The sequence below is a fragment of the Narcine bancroftii genome, chromosome 8 (assembly GCF_036971445.1).
Source record: "Narcine bancroftii isolate sNarBan1 chromosome 8, sNarBan1.hap1, whole genome shotgun sequence".
NCBI lineage: Eukaryota > Metazoa > Chordata > Chondrichthyes > Torpediniformes > Narcinidae > Narcine > Narcine bancroftii.
Genome location: NC_091476.1, coordinates 35,780,662 through 35,798,054, shown reverse-complemented (window position 1 = coordinate 35,798,054; position 17,393 = coordinate 35,780,662). Strand labels below are relative to the sequence as shown.

Genomic DNA, 17,393 nt, shown 5'->3' with positions numbered 1-17,393 from the left:
GCTTCAGTACTTAACCCCTGCGGTCTTCTTTGTGTTTTAGGTTTGCTCCTTTAGTAGCAATAGGTTGCATCATTTATTCTTCTTCTTTTTCCTCTTGATTTTCTTCATCAACTTCATCACCGGCCCAGTTCAGTCTCATTTTCCCCTTCTGTTGGTCGAGTTTTCAAAAGGCTACATCCTTCACCAACCTCTTCATACTCTTTTGATATGTGCATGCATGACGGCTCACGCATGCACTGTACCAATTCTTCATCCTCATCAACATCTTTCCGTAACCGCAGCTGGGATGGTGCTGCAGATAGGTTAATAGCCATCTTAGGAGCCCTTATCATTTGGCTAGCAGCTCGTGCCACAGCGCCCAGATCCATCTTTGTGTGGCAGCCAACAAACTGAAGGAGCAATCACATTGCATATATGCTCTCTTCTTCTTCCTCCCCATTGGGGAGAAAGCACATAGCAGCAGCCTTAAAGACAGTTTCTGCTCCAGAGCCATCAGGTTCCACAATGAATCCTATCACAATGCTCTCATGCTTCCTTTGCTTGGTGCTAATTAATTTTCCTTTTAATGGTGATACTCAGTACATTGTGCACTTTAGATGGTTGTATGAATGTTAGAGATAGCCTGCTAGTCTGTTTGCAAAAGAACCCTTCCCAGTGAACTATGTATTTCATAACAAATACAGCTGAATCCTCATTATCCTGTACTTATGGAGATCAAGGACACTATATATGTGAATTTTCCGGTTGCCTGAGACACACTGTTACAATGTGTAACTGATGCACCTGCATTTAAAAAAACACCATTTAAAAAAAAAAAGAGTGCAGTAATTTGAAAAGAAAAATCAGTATTGTAGTATTTAATTGTATAAAGTTCACTTTAGTCAGGTAATCAGGTAATTCCTGTAACATGCAAAATTAAAATTCGAACCCTAGTTGCTGGAATTTTAACCACATAGAGCTAACTGCTACGCTAACAGTGCCACCGTTATAATTAACCCCCCCCCCCCCAGTTTACAGTTAAAGCCTTACTAATACACTTAATTATATACTAATAAAGATAAAGACTTTTACCAGGCATTCACTCCAGTTGAGTTGTCATGCCCCCATCAGGCTAACGCAGCACTGGAGTCTGGGTTGAAACAACAGCTCCAGCTCCACCAGTCACAACAGAAGACCAGACCAGCAGACAGACTTAACCTTTAAGACATTTGTTAGACTTTGTGCCCCACTTCACCTTGCTGGACAAAATAAAAAAAACATGGGGTGAATGTGGTGAACCTTAATTATCAACCACTGGGTTCTGATATTGAGAAATCTAAGCTGGTAGATCAAGAGATTGAATACTGTTAAAGAATTATATAATTAGATACTGTTGGGTCCCATTTATTTAACTTTTGGGGTGTGATATATAGCCTGTGTAACCAATTATATTGTATCATGTGTAACCTCGTGTTTATTGTATTTCTCATAGTTCCGGAGCATAGCTTTTCCCATTTTTCATTTTTTATCTTTATGACACACCCATGGCATCATGAAGAAAGCCTCTACTTCCTCAGGAGTTTGCGGAGGAGCTAGTGGAGTTGTTCAAGTGAACCGGTACGGACTTGAAGGGCCGACATGGCCTGTTTCTGTGCTGTAAACGGTTATATGGTTATAGTGATAGGGAGACACTTTGGGAGAGTCACCCTGGTGGCAAGTGGCATTAGCCGGCTCTTCATTCTACGTGATACCATTTTATTAAAACACAACTTTATTGACACTTTATCCAACAGCTGCAGTGGGCGGGGCATGACTGGGGTGCTCCCTGACTGAATGTTTGCTACCATCTTTACCAAGGGAACATTTACTTCTATAATTTTAAACTTTTATTTCAAATTTTAGTTGTTCTTATTTTAAAATTTATTTATTTCCTCGATTATTTTTATGGTTGTTTGGGTTTCTGGTTAATTGAATTCTGGATAATGGGGATTCTTCTGGTCATTTAAAACTAGTCCAAACCCACCACATAGCTTATATAAAATGAAACGGTAAAATTGGGTTGACATTATAAGGTGAGTCAGTCCTGAGTTTTGCCCACATCTCTACATATTCTTATCATAGTCATTGTTTGGGGACTTGAGTTCCTTTCATTCCTTATTTGAAAATTAAAATTTTAATTTTAAAATTTAGAAATACAGCCCAGGAACCCATGCTGCCCAATTAACACCTAAGTAATCTACACCCCCAGAATGTTTCGAACAGTGGGAGGAAACTGGAGCCTCTGGGAAAATCCACGCAGACATGAGGAGAACATGCCAACCCCTTATAGACAGTGTGGCATTCGAACCCTGGTCCTGTTCGCTGACGCTGTAATGGTGTTGCACTAACCGCTATGCTAACTATGCCACCCAGAGGACAGAAAGGTTTCTGCCCTCTGTTCAGTATATGTCCTTTAAGTAAAACTCTAGAACATGCAACTTTTACATTATCTTCATATGTCATTGAAGGAGGATATTCAATCCCCAAATCTGTATGGACTCTCAATGCAATTTCATCAATATATTTCCCAGTATCCATTGTGATGGAGATTTGTAGTAACCAGGAAGAGGCTATTCAGCACCATGAGCTCGCTGCATTAGTTGGATCATGACAAATGTGAATTGAAATGAACTGAATTATTTATTGACACATGAAAAACTTTGGTGTGCTATCCAGGCAGCCCAACCTGTGCATACTGCTGCTAGTAGATTCAATTTTTCAACTGTTTTTATAAGATTGAGAGGGGGTTGATCTGCCTTTGTTCCATATCCTGACCCACCATTCACCCCCACACAAAAAAATATTTATTTCAGATATAAAAGTTTAATCATTCAACAGCCACAGCCATCAAAGAACTGTGTTTCAGGTTTGAACTGGTAACTCCAGAATTAATTTCTAAATGCCTAAGCTATATTTTAACAATTTTGTCCTCATATTCTTTAATTCTTTAAGAGGAAATAATTTATCTGTATCAAGCCTTAATCATTTTAAATGACTTGATTAGATCTACCTCTAACAGGAAGGAATGCATACCAATTAGTACAATCTGTACTTTTCAATATAACCTTTCAAATACTACTAATTTTCTGTGGAATCTGCTGTTCAGATTCCTAAGTTATATTCACTTCATCATTGAATTCCCGGCTGGAGCTCACTGCTCCTTGATCAGAAATCTTCCATATTTGTACCCGGAGAATGGTGCTCAGACATGGCCCTCTGAGCTATTATATTTTTCACATATTCTGAAATAATTCTGTTTTGTGGATTCCTGTCAGCCACATTGGTCTGCTTCTTGTGGCATATTTAACTACTGAAGTGAGAGCAGTGTAGTGTTAGAGAGGTGAACTTTGCCCAAGGAAATTAAGCCTGCTGTGTCATAATGTCTACACAATTCTTCATTCAATAAATAACTAATAGCAACTCTTGAAGCATAAATTAGTGAAATATGAATGCTTTGACCCTCAGAAATATGATAGGCTAAGGACAATCAGTGCTGTTAAGTGAAAATAGAATTAGCAGTCTCATGAAAAGAATAGCATCATTGTTGGGATTCAGTCTGGCCAGGTAAACTATACACTTTTGCTGTTCTGGAGACTACCATCTCACACATGGCAGATATTCTTGCTTCATTTTCACCAACATGTTGAACAACTGTGGCTAACAAGCTTTTCATGTCATGTAAGGCTTGACGTATTTCATCCAACTTGCCATTTAAAGTTCACAGTGTGCTACATAACAATTCATTTCCAATGCGTTCAGTTGCCTATGTCGTGTTCCTTCACTCCATTAAGTGAAGATCCGCAGCCAGACAGGAATTGCTGAATTTTCAGGATGCTGTCTTTTTTAGCCCTTCAGCTGACACCTTCCCCCTGTGCACATGAGCAACTTTCTTCCCCCTGCCCCACAAAGCCTCAACACCTACCCAAACATCAGTAGATTCATTCATTTTGGCAGTATGTTTGCAGGCAAAGAGATAGATGAAGACCAAGACAGAGAGAGAGTGAATGTGAGGGAGGTGGGGTGGGGTGTGGCACAGAGAGAGAGAAAGAGAGAGAGAGAGAAAAAAATCATTCCTATTTGGTGCAGCAATTAAATATTGGTCATATCTACTCTTCTCTCACTCAACATTTTTTTTTTCATATTTTGGCAAGAACCAAATACAGATATCAAGCAAGGGGAGTTTCATTAATGTTGCCCTTGGGATGAAAAATTTTCAGAGAGTTCAAAATATAGCAAATTCTACCTTCTGGATTTCCATGCCACCTTCACACAGAAGTCATACTTTCCTCTCTGGCTGACAAGTTCTAGGTACTCAGTCTAAGCTTAGCTCTTTGGACAAAATGTCCAGATAACTTTCCATCACTAATGCACATTTTCATATATTTGATTATCAGTCTCCACTTTATTATCTAACTCAATATTTTCTCACACACAGACATGTAGATCTCAAATACCTTCCATCAGCTTTTACATGTTGCAACACATCACTGCAATGCCATGCCTGCTTTAAGTTATTGATCTATATAAAAGAATATAATCCAGTCCCATTATCCTTACTCTCCAAACCATAGTTATTAATGCTCAGCAGCATCTGTACAAAAACCCTTTGTGAACTGACGAACTTTGCCCTCCCAGGTGTACAAATAACAATATTGTAGAAGTACTCGCCTGAATGAAAGGATTAAGACATATGAAATATCTTTTATTCTTGACAATATTTTCTATAGGTAAAATGATCGTTGTCCCTGTACTAGATTCTTCACAATGAATTCATATCTACCTTCCAATACACAGTATCATTGTGTCTCTTCTAGACAGTGGTTCTACTTAAAACACCAGCTGAAATTGATTTTTTTTTTTGGCCCATGACCTTATTGGAGCCAGGGAACTGAAAGATATCTGCTCACAAGTTTCTGCCACTCGTTGTGGCAGTTTAGAAAACATTGTGCAGAAAGATAGCTGCACCTTCAACATTGTCCAGACACCCAGAATGAACTAATCACCTTGGCTAATTTTATTAATTGTGCTCATTTGTGCATCCTCAATGAGGATCTTAAAATAAAGCTTATTTTAGGCACAAGGATGTCATGTTTCATAATCTTTTATTAGTACTTTGATAAGAGATTGACAATTGATGACAATTGCATAACTTATTAAATCATTTCTCTTCTTTGGCTTGGCTTCGCGGACGAAGATTTATGGAGGGGGTAAAAAGTCCACGTCAGCTGCAGGCTCGTTTGTGGCTGACAAGTCCGATGCGGGACAGGCAGACACGATTGCAGCGGTTGCAAGGGAAAATTGGTTGGTTGGGGTTGGGTGTTGGGTTTTTCCTCCTTTGCCTTTTGTCAGTTAGGTGGGCTCTGCGGTCTTCTTCAAAGGAGGTTGCTGCCCGCCAAACTGTGAGGCGCCAAGATGCACGGTTTGAGGCGTTATCAGCCCACTGGCGGTGGTCAATGTGGCAGGCACCAAGAGATTTCTTTAGGCAGTCCTTGTACCTTTTCTTTGGTGCACCTCTGTCACGGTGGCCAGTGGAGAGCTCGCCATATAACACGATCTTGGGAAGGCGATGGTCCTCCATTCTGGAGACGTGACCCATCCAGCGCAGCTGGATCTTCAGCAGCGTGGACTCGATGCTGTCGACCTCTGCCATCTCGAGTACTTCAACGTTAGGGGTGTAAGCGCTCCAATGGATGTTGAGGATGGAGCGGAGACAACGCTGGTGGAAGCATTCTAGGAGCCGTAGGTTGTGCCGGTATATGACCCATGATTTGGAGCCGAACAGGAGTGTGGGTATGACAACGGCTCTGTATACGCTTATCTTTGTGAGGTTTTTCAGTTGGTTGTTTTTCCAGACTCTTTTGTGTAGTCTTCCAAAGGCGCTATTTGCCTTGGCGAGTCTGTTGTCTATCTCATTGTCGATCCTTGCATCTGATGAAATGGTGCAGCCGAGATAGGTAAACTGGTTGACCGTTTTGAGTTTTGTGTGCCCAATGGAGATGTGGGGGGGCTGGTAGTCATGGTGGGGAGCTGGCTGATGGAGGACCTCAGTTTTCTTCAGGCTGACTTCCAGGCCAAACATTTTGGCAGTTTCCGCAAAGCAGGACGTCAAGCGCTGAAGAGCTGGCTCTGAATGGGCAACTAAAGCGGCATCATCTGCAAAGAGTAGTTCACGGACAAGTTTCTCTTGTGTCTTGGTGTGAGCTTGCAGGCGCCTCAGATTGAAGAGACTGCCATCCGTGCGGTACCGGATGTAAACCGCGTCTTCATTGTTGGGGTCTTTCATGGCTTGGTTCAGCATCATGCTGAAGAAGATTGAAAAGAGGGTTGGTGCGAGAACACAGCCTTGCTTCACGCCATTGTTAATGGAGAAGGGTTCAGAGAGCTCATTGCTGTATCTGACGCGACCTTGTTGGTTTTCGTGCAGTTGGATAATCATGTTGAGGAACTTTGGGGGACATCCGATGCGCTCTAGTATTTGCCAAAGCCCTTTCCTGCTCACGGTGTCGAAGGCTTTGGTGAGGTCAACAAAGGTGATGTAGAGTCCTTTGTTTTGTTCTCTGCACTTTTCTTGGAGCTGTCTGAGGGCAAAGACCATGTCAGTAGTTCCTCTGTTTGCCCAGAATCACAGTGCGGCTTAAATCATTTACTTTAATTGAAAATCACCTTCCCAACAGAAACTGGATGAAAGTTAAAAGAAAGGCTAAAACTGATTAAAATACTTATTTTTTTAAATTGATGTTCTGTTATCTGATGGATTGGAGAAGAATTTTACAGATGCATCAAGTGAATTTGATTGAAACAACTAACAATAAAATCTTGAAACAAGTGTTAATTGGAGTGCAATTTGTCGTCACTTTTAAAACAGTAAATGTATGGTCCGTGTTGCAATGGTGACTAGTTTTTTCTTACTTCTGAAGTGATCAGAACATCTTTGTACACAGGCACCTGTTTAGTTTTATTCCCTGTCTCAATAGCATATCAATATTGTGACATAATCACTCATGCTAACACACCCACCCAAATATGAGAATTTGTTTGTATATGAATGGCAATGGTCTTCCAAAGGCAGCTGATTAACAGAATGATCTGCTTCATGTTAGAAGGCCAATACTATCAGGCAATGCAGGACTCTTGCTCTTCCAGGACTGAGGCTGCCATTTAAAAAAGACAAAGGAGGAAAAACCCAACACCCAACCCAACCAACCAATTTTCCATTGCAACCGCTGCATCCGTGTCTGCCTGTCTCGCATCGGACTTGTCAGCCACAAACGAGCCTGCAGCTGACGTGGACATTACCCCTCCATAAATCTTCGTCCGCGAAGCCAAGCCAAAGAAAAGAAAGAAAAAAAAATCTCAATTATTGAAATAATGTATACAATTGATGCACACATGTTGAATGTAGAGTTGATGGTTATTCTCCTCCAAAACAGCAGGGCTCCTAATCTTTGGGAGGCGTTATTTGTATCGCTGTTTTGATCTTTATCAGGCACCAATTAGATTTATCTCTGAAAGGACGAGATGATTAGGATAAAGCTTGAAGCAAATAAATAAACTTTATACAGAACTAAACTTAGCCTCTGCCTGCCTTCTTAAACAGGCCTGTGGGAAGATGTGTCTGGCTACCCACAATAACGATTTTGCATGTTAGCAGCTCCCCATTTTGAAATTAGGCAAATTCACATCCTATCCTATGATTGAACCGTGGCCTACTCTCTTACATTTGACTTCATAATTCAAATATTACTATCTGCAGCACTGTAAATTGTTTCTAACAGCATTAAACTGTCATTTATTTCTTAACCATATAACCATTTACGGAGCGGAAACAGGCCATGTTGGCCTTTCGAGTCCGCACCGGTTCACTGATTTTGTGTGCCCTCTTCAGGCATTGGTCCCAGTAGATCTTCATTCAATAATGATGGGCGAATTCAATGCAGGTGGAATCAGTCGTAGAAATATTTGTGAAACATGCAGTTCAATCCCAATTTGTCCTTCAAGTAGGTTTTCAGTTGGTGGTATGCAAACCTTGTATCGTGAGTTATATTATATTTGTCCTACATTTGTTCAAAGGATAATAATTTATTTCCTGAAAAACAATTTATTGTTGTGGATTTTTTTTTTGTCTGAGCTCTGAGCATCCATATTAAAAGTAGACATCTTAGACTTGCAGCATTGGTGGCTTATCTCCAACTTCCCACACATTTGCCTCTTCACCTCCCTCTCACCCTTCTATCCCTTCTCACCCTCCTGTCCTCCTTCCTCTCACACTCCATCAGTAATCAAATGCAGAGCCAGGGTCAACTTAACTTTCTAAAAATGAGACAACTATAAATAGAAAAATAGATATACAGTTCATTCTTAGTGTCATTGTTTCAGTATGGATCGTTGTAGTTTTCACAATGCTTGGCAACGAGGTACCCTTTCTCACTTAGAACATTGCTCACTCTACATTATATTGGAATGTACTGTGCAATGTACAATGTCCAATACAATCAAAGAGTTTATTTGTATAGACATCACTTTGCATGTGATGGCTGAGGGTAATCGTTAAAGAGCTTCTTTGGCAAGCACTTGGTGCATACTTTTGAGGTAAGTTTCAGGAAAATTAAATGGTACCTTATACAATGATGATATTCTTCCAGAACCATTGGATCTTTGTCCTGTGAACAGAGTCCTGTCCCATGGAATTACTTGGGGAGAATCTGGACAAAAAAAAAACAAAGCATCTTCTTCAAACTCCTTTGCAACACACATTTCCTGCTACAACCATCTCACAGTGTGCAAAAGCTCTATAATTCTGTTTCTGCATGTTGGTTCTGATTAAGCAAGAGAAGGGACAGAGGGTAGGGGAGAAGGAAGGAAGGATTGATGAAGTGAAAGATAGCTGAGAAGAGGGAAATAGGAAGAGAGGAAAGCAGATTACCCACATTCCCATTTTAGATGGGACACTTGTATTTAAACAGTTGCATCATACAAGATCTTTATAGGACAAAACTGTGCAACCCACAAACTCTCTTTAAGCCCAGAGCTTGCAAAGCCACTTTCATCCTAACACCAAATGTGTTGTAAACACTGGAGCCAAAAGCTACAATAAACCATGAAAACAGGTACTCACTGAGCTACAAATTGGTTTGTGGAAATTTCTATTCACTATTTGGTTTACAATATTTGGATTGTGTTGGGTTTTATTTGGAAATGCTATGATGATCAATTGAATATAGAAGATGAGATGTGGGAGTGTTGAAGAATTTGAAAGGGTGGTTGGTATCAACTGGGGGCAGAGTTCATTAAATTGTTCCTGGATAGCAGAGCCATGAATATCCAACCTGGTTTCCCTGCCACATTAAGCTTTCTCCTCCCCCTTAATCCTCCTCCTCCTGCTGCTCCATAAGTTGTTGATATACAGCATGATTGAACCCTTATAATGATCAGGTAATGCAGCAAAGAGCAGTCCACTCAAATCCTTGAGTACTAGCCAGGCAAATTCTGCTGAGCTCATTCAACTTTATCAACGAGCAGGGATGGTTGATTAAAATTCCAATTTTCTGATCTACAGGATTTTTCATGACACTGTTGAATGTGTTGCCTACCTATTTCTCATGTGTGGATGGGTTGCAGTGAGGATTCGAGACTATGTTATGAACAGATGTTTTTTGAGCCCAAGAAATGTTTGACTTGGCATCACTTAATTAGATACCAGATCAGAGTGTTGGTGTCATTATTCTAACCTGAACACCATTTGTTCCTGTGTTGTGGACCTGAGAGATTGGAATCCCTTTACGTCAGGTACATATTGGAGAAACCATCTGTCATCAATATACTAATCTGCATAGTCAATGACCCTGCACCATTGTGAAGCAATGTCAAAATAAAACTGTTGAAGATGTTGGAAATCTGAAACAAAAGTAGACAATGCTGGGGAAAACTCAGTAGGTTAGGCAGCATCTGTTAATAGAAAGCAACTGTTAGCAACTTGCGTCTGGGACTTTTTGTCAAAACTGGAAAAGAGAGATGCAAGATAGTTTTCAGGATGGGAGAGGAATGTCTGGAATGAAGGGGTTCTTTGTGATACAATGAATCAAAATGGCTTTATGACAGTCGTTGACAGGTTAATGACTTGTTAATGGTAAGGTGGTGGGTCTTATCCAGCATGTTAACCTTGGTGAGTTGGACAAGAAAGACTGAGTCATGATTTATATAAACCAGAACATGGAAAATGGTGGGGAAAAAAAACACATCAGGCACATCTACTGGAAAAAGAAGCATTGTTTCAGATAATGGACCTTCATTGCACCTGAGAAAGAGAAAAATAAATGAGTCTGGTTAACAACAAAGTGTGTGTGAAATCAAGGACGCATTTCTAATGTAGGCAGAACCTGTGCTCGTTCTGCAGAAATGACCCTGAGTTGGTGGGGTCAGGTGCTATGGCTGTTCAATATATTGTAATGTGGCTCTGATATATTTGGGTATGCCCTGCAGACCAGAGGATGTACAGAGAGAAAAAAAGAAAAATAGGACAGACAGAAATGTATAGCATGTAGACAGATGGAAAAAGCATGTCATCTGAAGTTAATTCTCCAAGTCTGCAATGTGCCAGGCAGGATATGAATAATTAGTCTTGAAGCTAGCATTGTCTGTTCTGTTAGTGCAGGAGGCCATGGATGGAGAGATCAGGGTGGGAGTGGGATGGTGAATTAAAAAGGCTGGCAATTGAAAGCTCAGGTTCATTCTTGCAGACCAAGTGTGGGTGTTTCAACCAATCTGCATTTGCTAGTGTTGAGGAGACCATATTGTGAATATCAATGCAGGAGACCAGACTGAAAGTGCAGGTGAATCACGGATTCCCCTGGAAAGATTGTTGGGTCCTTGAACGGTCGAAAGGGACGAGGTGAAAGGACAAGTATTGCACTTTCTATGGTTGCACAGGATGGGGAGTGATGAGTGGGGATAGAAGAACGTGCGTGGAAGTCTTGACGGGAGTGATCACAATGAAATACTGAATGGTCAGTATGGCCTGTTGTTTCTTCAGCCATAGAACAAATGTGAACACTAGCCTTAATACGTAAAGCTGTGTACAGATGAAGCAGAGTCATTTAAAACTGATTTTTCTTTAAATCTGGGATTTGAAACTAAGGCCACTATAATATTTGCATGAAATTCATTGGTAGACTCATGTTGTATTTATAAGACCATAAGACCGTGAGATATTGGAGCAGCCCGTCGCGTCTCCTCCACCAATTTCATCTCAGCCCAACTCCCAGACTTCTCCCCATAACCTTTGATACCCTGATTATTCAGATAGCTATCAATCTCTGCTATAAATGCAGTACACCCAATGACCCTGACCTCCTTAGTCTCCCATGGCAGCAAATTCCAGAGGTTCTGGCTAAAGGAATTCCTCTGTATCACAGATTGAAATGAGTGCCCTTCAATCATGAAGCTGTGCCTTCTTGTTTTTGTTATTCCTACCACATCTACTTTGCCCAGAATTCAATGAGCTTCCCTCTCATTCATTTGAGTGCTAAGGAATACAATCCAAGAGCTGTCTGCCATTCCGCATGTGATAATCACTGCATTTCAGGAATCATTTTACGAATCTGTTTCTTGCTCACTACTTGCCCCTCCACCTATCTTTGTATCATCTACAAATTTAGCCACAAATCTATTTATTCCACAATCCCCTTCATCGATGTACAACATAAAAAGAAGTGGCCCCAACACTGACTCCTACTGGTAACCTGTCCCAACCAGAATAGAATCCTTTTATTCTCACTCTCTGTTTCCTTCCGATCAGCCAATGTTCTACCAATGCTAGTATCTTTCTTGTAATTCCATGGGCTCTTATTTTGTGAAGCAGTCTCATGTGAGACACCTTGTCAAAATAACTTTTGAAAGTCCATATGAATAACATCCACTTTTTCTGTTATCAATGCAGCTAGGGATTAGAATAACAGAAATAGCCAATAAAATTGACTGATGTTCAACTGCAGTTCAATCTCACTTTCATTTTGCAGTTCCCAGAGTTCTAGGAAAGTTATTTAAAAATGGAATAAATTAAAATTAATGTACAAAGTCTTCATTGGTTTCTCCCAACTCAACAGAAACTGCTCATCTCTCTCCATTAAATCAATCCTGGACTTGCTTGAATTTATTTCCTCTCAACATTTATGTTCACCTCCACCTCACATGCCCAAACAAGAAGCCACTCATTTTAAGTTCCCCTCACCCAATCCACTTGTTCTTAACATTTTGATCTTCCACAATGCTACCGGAACCAGACAATTGTGAAAGGCATCCCATTCAATCCAGCTGTCAACGTTGTCTGATTGAAACATGGTCAGTTCTTATTGCAAATGCTGAAAAAGTAAATGTAATCATTCCATGGTGAAACTACATAGAAACAGCAGCAGTATAGATTTCAATTTATATAATTATCCTTCAATTGAGACCCATATTCAGATTGAAATTTTGTGCAAGAATATTAAGTCTAATTTAACAGAAATGAAGACCATCATAATCTATGCATGCAGTACAGTAAAACATTCATTTTGTTTATCAGGATTTCATTGTTATCAATGCAACTAAGGATTAGTGTGAGAGGAAAATGTAGCCAACAAATTTGACTTTGGTTGAATCATGTGACTGTCCTCTACTCATTTTAAAGGTTTATAGAAGTGTTCTGAGGCAGGATTAACTCCAAGTGATGTTTGATTAAACAACAGAGGACATTACTTTAGGTCACCTGGTTGTTAATCGGTATCTCACAAGGTTACACACGGAAAATCACATCAAAAAACATGCTGGCTGTTTAATTCCACAATTGCAGCATCTTGGGATGGTTCCCCTTGAAAAAGCCAAGCAACAGCTTATCTGACAGTTCTTCAACTTGGTGAGATAGAAAAGGAGAGTTGGTTAAATGATTGGATGTAAAATTTTACAAATTACTTTCCTTTGTCAAAAAATCATGGTCATTTTCACTAATGAGCAAGGGCATACAGACATTGAAAAGGGAATTTAGGATAATTAGGCCATTACCATATGTCAGTTCGAGGCCTGTAGCCTTGGAGGTTACAGCACTTCAAGTGATCATACAGGTACTTTATAATGTTAATGATAACTTCTGCCTCTACCACCCTTTCAGTTAGTAATAGATGTCCACTATTTTTTGGGTGATAATACTTTGAACACCCCACTAATATAACCAATTAATATAAATTTATGTCTCCTTATTATTTAGTTAATAGACCCTCCCTGGCTAATAGGTCCACTCTGTCTGGGACTCTCGTTAGAAATAGAAACTAGAAGCAGGAGGAGGATATCTGGCCTGTAGAGCCTGATCCACCAATCAATAAGATCATGGGCGATCTGGTTGTGGACTCAATTCCATTTACCCAGCTGTTTCACATAACCCTTAATTCCCCTATTCTGAAAAATTTCAAGATTTTTGTCAAACTAAATCCCACCTCAGATCTGTTTATTTCTTGTGGTCCAAATGCAGCTTAGTCCATCACTCATATCAACCTCCCCTCCATCGACTCATTTACACCACCCATTGTCTCAGTGAAGCTGCTAACATTAAAGGATGCATACAACTCCAATCATACTCTATTTACTCTGGGGTCGAAAATACATCTCTTTAAACACACAAACCTTCAGAATGAAGGACAGCTTCTTTCCCACTGTTATCACAGTTCAAAGTTCAGCTTTATTGTCAGGGTACCATATGTGACATCAGATAGAACCCTGAGATTCCTTTTCCAGGCCATGCAGAACCTTTACTTATTGGTAGTGCCAAAATATTGTACTCGAGAAGATTCATATACAAAAGAGAAATGTGAACAAAGAAAAATTGTGCAAGACAGAAAAAAAAATCAATAAAAAAATAATCTGCAAAGTAATAATTCTTCAATGAGTCCCTGATTAAGTTTGTCGGTTCAGAGGCCTAAAAGTGGCGTGTGGTAGCCACTGCTCCTGAACCTGGTGATCTAAATTTTGTGGCAGCTACATCTCTTACCTGATGGCAGCAACAAGAACAGAGCATGTCCAGGGTGGTGTGGATCCTTGATGATGGCTGCCGCTGTCTGATGGCAGTGTTGCATGTAGATTTTCTGGATGGTAGGGAGAGTATTGCCTGTGATGTACGGGGCTGAATCCAATCATCTTTTTGCAGGGCCTTTTGCTCAGCAGTGCCAATGCCCCTATACCAGGCAGTGATGCAGCTGGTCAGTACACTTTCCACTAAACATCTGCAGAAGTTCACTTGGGTTTCTGATGTCATACCAAACCTCCACAAGCTCCTGACAAAGAAAACATGCTGATGTAATATCTTCACAATGACATTAGTGGATTGGATCCAAGAAAGGTCCTCTGAGATACCTGTATTTACTCCCAGAAATTTCAATTCGCACCCCCTCTCCACCTCTGATCTTCCAATGAGTACTGGATCGTATACCTCTGAATTTTCCTTCATAACGTCTATATTAGCCATATTACCTTCTTGTTTCTGGTGACATTGAGTGTGAGGCTGTTGTTAATACATCATTCAACCAAGTTTTCAATTGTTTATTTGTTATCATTGATTATTCTCTTGTAGGAAAACTTGCCTGCATTGAACACAAAGTGAGGCAATATATTGTATAGCAGTACATGAGACAATAAAACCATTCATAGACAGAAATCAATTCTGTCTATGTTAGTCAGTGTCTGTAACATGGTCACCATTCAGATCCATTCATGAAGCTCCATCGATGCCATTTCTTCTGTTCACCAGCAATCAAATTACTCTTCCATCTTCACCACAACAGTAGGCACTGCAGATGGAATATATCTCTCTAATACAGTGCCACCATTCTGTGCAGAGGATTGGAGATGACTGCTCCCTTCAATGGGTCTATGAACAGTTTGTGTTGCCACCATTTTCTTCTCTTGTTCATTTAGAAGCATAGGAATAGAATCTCCTGATATGTACTCACATTAATACTTAATTGCAGAAGTCCTGCTTAGGGATTTTAGTAAATAAGAGAGTATTCTACAGGTTCGGTGATTACCTTGATATAACAGCTGACAACAGCTTTCTGTTTTTGTCTGTCATTCTATATATATATATTCCAATCTGTCCCAAAGGCCAATCTGATGATCCAAGAGGCATGACTTCTAATCCCTGACCAGTCTACATTCCCATCAGCACAATGTCTTATTGGTTCACCTCCTCATATCACCTAATGCCTAACCAGGTTACCTTTCCTGATGACAGAACCAGTCACTGGCAATTGAAAGGCCTCATTTTCAAGTCACAAATAATTGAAATTGGAGTGTCCCCTTTGATCCTCGCTCTCAGTTCACACCTGTTCCAAACAAAGAGCTTCAGGTCTTATACAATCTCCTGTTTGGCAATGTGCTGGCTACATCTGAGCCTACAGAGATTTTACACAGAAATCCTGTGACATTGCTGTAAGGAAAACTTGGCATTAGGCCAACTTTGGTTGTTTATACAGAACCGAACAAAGTCACCATAATGCTGGGTCAGTGTGTGACATTTTACACAGCAATCCAACATTCTGGGAGCCACAGAGGTGGGAGATGTAGTTCAATGGTGTCAGCAGTTGGTGTGATGTCAAACATATGTGTTGAACATATCTTTCCACACAAAAATGGCAGTAGATCTTTATGTGCTTATGCTACTAGCTGTAAATATGTATACCACTCTTTGAGTGCAAGCACAGTTCCTGCACACAGTGGATGACTTTATGATGCACAAATGGATGCAGAATTAATGTGAGCAACGTGTTCGTGTAATCAGAAATACACTGGTGGAGAAATTGAAGAGAATCAGAGAGATGCTTGAGGCAGAAAGGCACACGGTCCTTAGACACTGCAGGCAGAGACTGCAAGCTTTAATAACCTTCTTCACTGTCCACAACACCATCAACCTTCGTATCATATGCATACAATTTACCACACTATAATCTAGATCATTAATATATATGACAAGCAACAATGGATCCAGTACCGATCCAAGGTTCCAATTTGACAAACAATTTTCCACCACTACTCTCTGGCATCTCCCACCAACAATTGTTGAATCTATTTCACTACTTCAACATTAATACCTAGTGCTTGAACCTTCCTAACTAACCTCTTATGCGGAACCTTGTCAAAGGCCTTACTAAAATCCACATGGACAACATCCACAGCCTTCCCCTCGTCAATCTTAGTAACCACCTCAAAAAACCCTAAAAGGTTTGTTGAACATGATCTACCATATACAAAATGGAGTTGACTACTCCTAATTAATCCTTGTCTTTCCAAATAATTGTATATACTATCTCTAAGAACACTTGCCATTAATTTACCCACCACTGACATCAGACTCACAGGCCTATAATTACCAAGTTTACTTTTGGAGCCTCTTTTTAAACAGTGGAACAGCATGATCTACCCTCCAATCTTCTAGCACCTCCCCCCGATGCCAGTGACATTTTAAATATTTCTATCAGAGCCCCCTCTATTTTTAACCTCCCTCAGGGTCCAAGGCAATATCTTGTCAGGACCAGAGATTTATCCAACTTTATTCTCTTTAAAATAGCTAATACTACCTCCTCTTTAATCTGTATATTATCCATGACCTCACTACCAGATTTCTTTACTTTACTTGGTTCAATATTCCTTTCCTTCCTTGGTGAATACTGAAGAAAAAAAGAATCATTTGAAATTTCCCCAATCTCTTCTGACTTCTCACATAGACTACCCTCTAATCCTCAAGGGGCCCAATTTTATCTCTCACTATTCTTTTAATGTACCTGTATAAATCCTTTGGATTTATTTTTATCTTACCTGCCAAAGCAGCTTCATATCTCCTTTTAGCCTTTCTAATTTCTTTCTTAAGATTTTTTTTACACTCCTTATAATCTTCAAACACCTCATTTATTCCCTGCTGTCTAAACCTGTTGTATACATCCCTCTTCCTCCAAACCAAATTCCCAATATCCTTTAAAAACCAAGTCTCCCTATATTTTCAAACCTTTCTTTTAACCATCACAGTGACATACCGATTCTGTTCTCTCAAAATTTACCCTTTGAATATCCTCCATTTATCTATTACATCCTTCCCTGAAAATAAATTATCTTAATCCACACCCTCTAAATCCTCTCGCATCTCCTCACAATTAGCTTTGTTCCAATCAAGAATCTCAACCTTAGGCCCAGCCTTATCTTTCTCCATTATTAACCTAAAACTAATAGTATTCTGATCACTAGACCCACAGTGTTCCCTACTCAAACATTTGTCACCTGACCTATTTTGTTCCCTAATAGGAGATCCAATACTGCCCCCTCTCTAATCAGTTCTTCTATGTATTGATTTAGAAAACTTTTCT

General features: G+C 40.0%; 1 long non-coding RNA gene across 1 annotated transcript in view; it reads right to left on the bottom strand.

The window, feature by feature from the left end:
* The window catches only part of LOC138741714 (uncharacterized), a 64,648-nt gene that overhangs the window by 14,193 nt on the left and 33,062 nt on the right, over positions 1–17,393 (bottom strand). Inside the window, exon 2 of the long non-coding RNA XR_011343697.1 lies at positions 8,635–8,720. This is a non-coding gene — a long non-coding RNA (uncharacterized lncRNA). The remainder of the gene's footprint in view (positions 1–8,634; positions 8,721–17,393) is intronic.